This window comes from Lolium rigidum, chromosome 6, assembly GCF_022539505.1.
Source record: "Lolium rigidum isolate FL_2022 chromosome 6, APGP_CSIRO_Lrig_0.1, whole genome shotgun sequence".
In the NCBI taxonomy this organism is placed as follows: Eukaryota; Viridiplantae; Streptophyta; class Magnoliopsida; order Poales; family Poaceae; genus Lolium; species Lolium rigidum.
In genome coordinates, this window is record NC_061513.1 from 249,347,687 (window position 1) to 249,355,664 (window position 7,978).

Below are 7,978 nucleotides of genomic sequence, written 5' to 3' on the forward strand. Positions count from 1 at the left end.
ACTGAATTTATTATTAACAAAAAATGCTGACAATGTTCAGATATTCAATTAGGACCTATCTCAGTGGATATTTTTTTAGTTGACAACTTAAGAAATGAGAATACAAAATTAAATCAATGGTTTCTTACAAGTTTTACCTAGTCCGAACGGTTCACGCATTTTACCAAGCATGTCAGGAGCAAAATCTGAAGTTGTGCAACATCCAACAATAGATGGATGTAGAACCGGAAAAGGAACTGAAAGAAATAGGCAACATATTAAATCACAGACCGCTAGACATGTCATAATGGCAACATTTTTAGGTCTTTTGGCCATGTTCATAGCAGCAACCACTACCTGACGAAATGCCACATACTGTTAAAAGAACCAACATAAAAGTCAATGTATCTCAGTTTGGAGAATTTGAGGCAAACACCACCATATACAAACGAAACCTCACTGCGCAGGAAAAGTAGGGAAGAACAAAACAAATAAAAAACAAAGAAGAATTAATCTTTGGGCAAGCAGCGATGCAGCCTGCAAAAGCCGCACCTGGACGGGATTGGCAGGAGGCGGAGGAGCTCGAGGTCGGAAGGATCTGGTCCTGTACGGGGAAAAGGCCAGCGCGGAGACAGCGGAGAATCTCGATCAAGGACGACGGATCTGGAGGTCGGGGACGGCATAGGTCATTGGCGGACAGCGGCGTTGTGGAAGAAAGAGTGAGGAACGGAAGAGCATGCACACCGGCGGGCTTCCGACGACGCACAGACCGGGGAAAGGCCTCAATCTGGGAGAGGGCGGCGTGTAGATGGGAGAGGGAGAGGGGCGGCAGCTGCTCTGTGTTGATGGGTGCGTTTTTTTTTGAGATGCGTTTTTTTAGATGGTCATGGGTGCGTTGACGAAGGATGTTTTAACGAAGCGTTTTTTGGGAGTCATGGTTTGCGGGACGACGAAGCGGAGCGACGGACGACGAAAAATATGGTCGTAGTGGTGGCTAGGCAGAATAGGGAACATGTTCCTTCTTTTTAAGTAGTGTAGAAGATAATTAAGGGAGGATATGTTGGGGTAAAAGTGAATGATACTAAGGGTGACTTTGTCTTAACTGGGAAGGGTTTGAGACGGGGGGGCCCCATTGCCCCTCTCTTATTCAATTGCATTGTAGATGTTTTCTAGTAAAAGGAACGGAAGGATGGTTGATTAGTGGGCTTTGTCCTAATTTTCTCCCTGGAGGAATTGTTAGCCTCCAATATGCTGATGATACCTTATTGTTTCTTAAAAACGACCGTAGAGTTGCTTTAAATCTAAGATGGATTCTTACTTGTTTTGAACAAATTTCTGGCATGAGGGTAAACTTTCATAAAAGTGAACTTATTCCCATTAATATGGATGCTGTTGAGACCCAACCCTTCCTAGACATTTTCCAATGTGTTATGGGGGGTTCCCTGTTAAATATCTAGGTATCCCTCTGCATCATGATAGGCTGAGAAGAGAGGATTTGCAGCCTCTCATTGAGAATATTCTCAAAAGAATTACTGGGTGGAGAGGGAAACTTCTATCTTCTGCTGCCAAGATAATTCTCATCCAATCTTGCCTAGCTAGTATTCTCATTTATCTTCTTTCTTTCTTTCTTGAAATTTCGAAAGTGGGCTTTACATTTGATTGACATCCAGATGGCCAACTTCATGCGGAATGATGAAGAAGGCAATCATAAAATACATTTGGTCAATTGGCCTTTCATTTGTATGAAAAAAGGATTTTGGAGGGTTAGGTATTCCAAACCTACAAGATCTAAATATATGTTTGATAGGATCTTGGATTAAGAGGTACATCCAGAGTGAAGGGGATTTGTGGAGAAGGGTTCTAGATGCTAAGTATAATACTAAAAACCCAAACATTTTGTCCTGTCATGATCTCCAGCCTTCCACCTTTTGGAAAGGTGTTATGTGGGCATCTAAGGCAGTGAAATTTGGGTATAAATGGCATGTAGGAAATGGTAAATTCATAAAGTTTTGGGAGGATATTTGGTTTGGTAATTCTCCCTTGGCCACTCAATTTTGGGATTTATATTTTGTTTCTAATCAACAAAACAAAACTATCTTTGACATCTGGGATGGTCATGAAATCAGAGGCACTTTTAGAAGAACCTTTACCGAGGACATGATGGCTCAATGGTATGAGCTGCTCGAGATTGCTAAAATCATTTCCTTTTCCCAGGATGAGGATCAGCTTATCTGGAAATATAACTCATCTGGGGTTTATTCCTCCAGCTCTCTTTATGCTATTATCAATTTTAAGGGTGTTACACCCATTTATTTACCTGTTGTATGGAAACTGAAGATCCCTCCTAGGATCCAAGTTTTCCTATGGCTTTTTTCTCAAAACAAGATCATGACTAGAGATAATCTGAGAGCTAGAGGTATTCCAAAACCCATGAATTGTGAGATGTGCTCTGAATTTGAATCAATGCAACACCTTATGTTTGAATGTGTGGTGGCTAAATCCATTTGGAACATGTTTGAAGGAGTTTTTGAAGTGCATGTCACCAATTTTGAATCCATTGCTTCAAAATGGCTTTGTAATAAGAAATTCATGCATTTTAATGTTGCTTCTTCTGCTGTTCTGTGGGGATTATGGCTTAATAGGAATAGCTTTGTGTTTAGCAAGACTACTTGGATAAATGTGAAACAGGTGTGGCGAAGGGTTCTCTTTCTCCTTCGAGATTGGGTGAAACCTTTCAACGATCTAGACTCTAGAAGAAATGTTCAGTTCATGGACCTGCTGCTAGCCAGTTTAAAAGCTCCTCTCTGCCTCCCAGTGGGGTAAGGTGCCCTTCCTTCGACTGGATTTCTACCTGGAACTCGAGCTACGAAGGCAGGGCGACACTGGCCTACCTCCTGGAAAATCCTGGCGAATCCCACAAGATCTATGTGGTCACTTGATCACCTCTGTGGAGAACAGAAGGAAAACCAGGGAAGAGAGAAAGGAGATAAAAAAAGATCTGGCAAAGTGTCGAGGAAAGAACTTTCTTGTTAGTGCATGGTCCTGTTTTCCTTCTAAGTCTGTAATCGATCTATTCGGCTTCAGTTTACTTTCCTTAGTCGTCGTTCAGTCTTCGAAACTGTATTTTTAAACTTTCTCAGGTTTTAGCTGGTATTTCGGATTTGGCTGGGATGGCAGCCAAACTCCCCAGCGAATAATCTGGTTCTTTAGCTTTGGTTGTGTTTTCATTTCTATAAAAACTTTGGCTTCTTTCAATGAAATGGAGTGGGGGTGTGACCCCTGTTGATCTAAAAAAAAATAGATATGCATCTGTAAAAATTACGCATGGTGTATTTTCAAGTTGATCAGCGTGGACGCGCCAACAATGTACTTTATTCAACGCGTTGTGTAGCATATATAAACACACACAGAAATAATACATCACGAGTAGGAATTCAATTAACTAATACTAAGTAATAGAATATAGGTGAATATATCAAGGGCCCTTGTTCGATCGTATAGCATGCTCATTTTATTATGGTCACCGGAATTCTGGGCCATTTCCTATGTATTCCATGCGTAGTGTGTGGTTCTCCAGATCAGTCTCATGGTTCATCAGTAACCCTGCATGAAATGCAACGACGTCGTCGTCGGAGCGAACGAAAGAAGAGGTTAATTTTCACATTCGTATCGACGGTGCATTAGGAAATTAAAGTACGGTGCATTAGGAAATTAAAGAGTTGTATATGGTACAACCCAAAGGTTTTGTCGATCCTAAAAATGCTGACAAAGTATGCAAACTTCAGCGTTCAATTTATGGACTGAAGCAAGCATCGAGAAGTTGGAACCGACGCTTTGATAAGGTGACCAAAGACTTCGGGTTTATACAAGGTGTCATGGAGAGGCCTCGTATTTACAAGAAAGTAAGTGGGAGCTATGTAGCATTCCTGATATTATATGTAGATGACATATTATTGATTGGGAATGATATAGAACTATTAAGCAGTGTAAAAGGTTATTTGAATAATAGTTTTTCAATGAAAGACCTTCACTACAAGAAAAGTTCTGATAGACAACGTCTCAAAATCGTCCGCTAAGGGGTATTTTTCGTCGCCTATGGGCCTAACCCGACGATATGGGTTCTGTTGTCGAAACTGCGTCAGGCAAAGTCCTACGACGATTTTTTCGGTCCGTCGCGCTTGGGCGCCCTTCCGCCACGGAAAATCGGACCGTTGCGAAGTGTTTCCGGGAGCCCGTTGACCGCCGACGTTATGCAACCGACACGTGGCGGACGCCGTTAACCGGCAGCTAACGGCGTTAACCGCCGAAACCCCGTGGTAGATGGTAGGCCCACACGAGGCCTCGCCACGTCTTAAGCGGGCCGGCCCATTATGTTTGCGGGCCGGGCCAGCCGACTTAGTTTGACCGGTCAACTATATAGCCGGGCCGGTTCATTAGTTACGTGGGCCGGCCTAACCTCTAAGGTTGATCGGTCAAAACATTAATGGGCCGCCCACTAAGCATGTGGGCCGGCCGAATGCACTCGTTTGACCGGTCAACAGCAAAAGGGCCGGCCCACAAAACATGTGGGACCCACTTTCCGTTATTGGGCCGACCCATTTACCAAGTGGGGTCCACCTTAAAGCAAGTGGGCCGGCCCAAGAAGTTATTGGGCCGGCCCAATTAGCCTGTGGGTCCCATTTTCCTCCTATAGGGCCGGCCCATTTAGTACGTGGGGTCCACAATAGATTAAATGGGCTAGCCCAACAAGCTAGTGGGTCGGGCCAAAATCACAGGTGGGTCCCACTTTCCTGTTAAAGGGCCGGCCCATTTAGTATGTGGGGTCCACCATATAGCAAGTGGGCCGGCCCAAGAAGTTAGTGGGTCGGGCCAAAAACACAGGTGGGTCCCACTTTCCAGGCTAAAGGGCCGCCCATTTAGTATGTGGGGTCCACCATAACGTAATTGGCCGGCCCAACAAGAAAGTGGGCCGGCCAAAAACACAGTGGGTCCCACATTCCCGTTAAAGGGCCGGCCCATTGAGCAAGTGGGGTCCACGATATAGCAAGTGGGCCGGCCCAATAAGATAGCGGGCCGGCCAAGAACACCGGTTGGTCCCACATTCCTCGTTAAAGGGTCGGCCCGGCTTGTAAGTGGGGTCCACCATAACGTAATTGGGTCGGCCCAACAAGATAGCGGGCCGGCCAAAAACACAAGTGGGTCCCACTTTCCCGTTAACGGGCCGGTCCGGCTTTGTATGTGGGGTCCACCACAGAAGCAATTGGGCCGGCCCAACAAGATAGTGGGCCGGGCCAAAACACATATGGGTCCCACTATCCTTTTAATGGGCCGGCCCATTTGATAGTGGGGTCCACAACAGAAGCAAGTGGGCCGGCCCAAGTAGAGTGTGGGGTCCACGATAAATCAAGTGGGCTGGCCCAATAAGTAAGTGGGCCAGCCCATTTAGTTGCTGTTTATATGCCTGGCAAAATAGGCGCTTTAGGATTTTGCGGGCCGGCACATATGTGATTCCGCTTAATTGGGGCGTTTAAGGGATGGGAATTTGTGATTTAGATACCGAGAATATTTACGCAAGACATGATTTCGCTCGGATAGCCTCACTTACCACGAGCACCATAGAAAAAATGCGCGAAAGAACTATAAAAACTAATTAAATATTACATCACCGCAAGGCTTTGAAAAATATTACAGTAACCTGCAGAAATTGAATGGTAATTAAACCTAGCAATTCAATGAAGCCATTCGGCAATCTTTTAAGTTGTCCATGCACCACCTATATCTGAAACAAAGACATTACAAGTTAAGACATCAACAATGGAAAGGCAAAGACACTACAATATTGTTTGCCAAAGAATTTGGAACTCATCATTTCGTCGTTATAACAAGATCGTTGTAATGCGCACAATAAGCAAACAAAGAGTGCATGCCGCATACCAACAACCAATATAACAGAGCACGTTAAAATGAAACAAAGAGACTTACTACTCGTCGAGTCCCATGCAAACCAACATGTTCGAGGAGTACAAAATTGGCATGAACAACATAGTAGCGAGCTATAAATTTTGTAACAACGACCGAGCAAGATGAAGTTATGATGGCTACATCTACAGAAAGCGAGGAATGTAAACCAAAAATAGAAGTTACGATGGCAAAAGCTAAAGAGGAGGGAATGTGACCCAACATGTGCCAAGTGCAATTACTTCAAATTGGACGTGAACTAAATAATACTCCTGAACTTGTAGTGAAGGGGATGCAAATCAAGATGTTTCGGGATATAAACTTGTAATGAGCAACACATAGAGGATAGTTAATGTCGGAGCTTAGGATGGACCGGATACGTAATATAGTGGGATCACCTGTGAACTTGTATAAGAGGGAATGCAAACCAATATGTTCAGCATTCAATATGTGAGTGTCATGCCAAATCAGAGAAACAAGTCAATAATGCAGCTTTTGAAGAATAAGATGGCACACAAAATTATTATCTAGTAGTATGACAAGTATATTTGTACTACAGGCTAGATAGCAGAGTGATAGCATGCCAAACTAAGTCCTTACTTTGTTAGCTTAGAATGAACTAGATACAAAACAATGGCATCACCTGTAGTACAGGGAATGCAAGCAAACATGTTCATGGAGTAAAAAATTGGCGCAAACAACATAGTAGCAGGCCATAAGTTTTGTAACGACGACTGAGCAAGATAAAGTTATGATGGCTAGATCTACACAAACGAGGAATGTAAACCAAATATAGAAGTTACGATGCCAAAAGCTATAGAGCAGGGAATGCGAACCAACATGTGCAATTACATAAAATTGGCCATGAACTAAATAATAGCAGGATGTTACTATAATAGCTAGGAATAAAACAGATAGGAGTTATAATGGCATCACTCATAAACTTGTAGATAAGGGAAACAAACCAATTTGTTTCGGGATATAAAGTTGTAATGAGCAATACATATAGGCAGTTACTTTGTTAGCTTACGACGAGGTAGATAGAAATAACAATGGCATCACCTGTAGTACAGGGAATACAAACCAACATGTTCAGAGAGAACAAGATTGGCATGAACAAAATAGTAGAAGCCTATAATTTTTGTAACAACGACTGAGCAAGATAGAAGTTATGATGGCTACATCTACAGAGCAGGGAATGCAAACCAAAATGTTCAATCGCTTAAAGTTAGCAATGAAGTAGAAAATAGCAAGGTATTACGGTCATAGCTAGGAATGAACTAAAAGAGCTTCGGACAAACAAGCATCCGAACCCGTAACATGGCGCTAAAACAAGTGACTTACATTAGGAGAAGCACTCGTGGGAGTCACGACGAGATCTTCCCGGGGTTGATAGATCCGGTGATGAAGTACGCTACATGTGCTACTTGGGGTTGGAGAGACGGCCATTACACTTCATGGTTACTCATCTCATCTCGCAAAAACGTAATGGCGCGTCGTTAGCACAAACAAGGTTCCCCCAAGAGTAAACAAGAACTTGCAGGCAAGCAATAGAAAAGCGACAGTAGAAGAGTTTAGATCATGCACGGCGCCGGTGAAGCAGATCCGGTTCATGCACAGCGGTGTCGGTGAGCAAGATCGGATGCGGTGGACGACGGATCCGGCGAAGCGGCTCCGGTGGGGTGGACGATACCGAAGCCGAAGCGACCGCAGTAGACTGCTGGATGAGCATATGGTTTCGAGGTTCGGCGGGGATGATCCGGTCCGGTTGATGACGGCGTCGATGAAGCGGCTCCGGCAGGCAGCCGGATGATGAGGATCGCGAGGGCTCGGGTAGGCCAGGGAAGTCCGGCGGGGATGTTCCGGTGCGGTGGTCGTGGAGGTGGGAGAGAGGGACTTGGGAAGTTCCGGTGGGTGGTCTGAGGGAAATGAATTTTTTTTGGGAGGGTTTCCGGGCTAGGGAGGTGGTGATCCAAAAAATGACGGGCATACCCCCCCACCAACCGACTTTGCTGTCATCTCCACAGGGGTAGAATGGGAA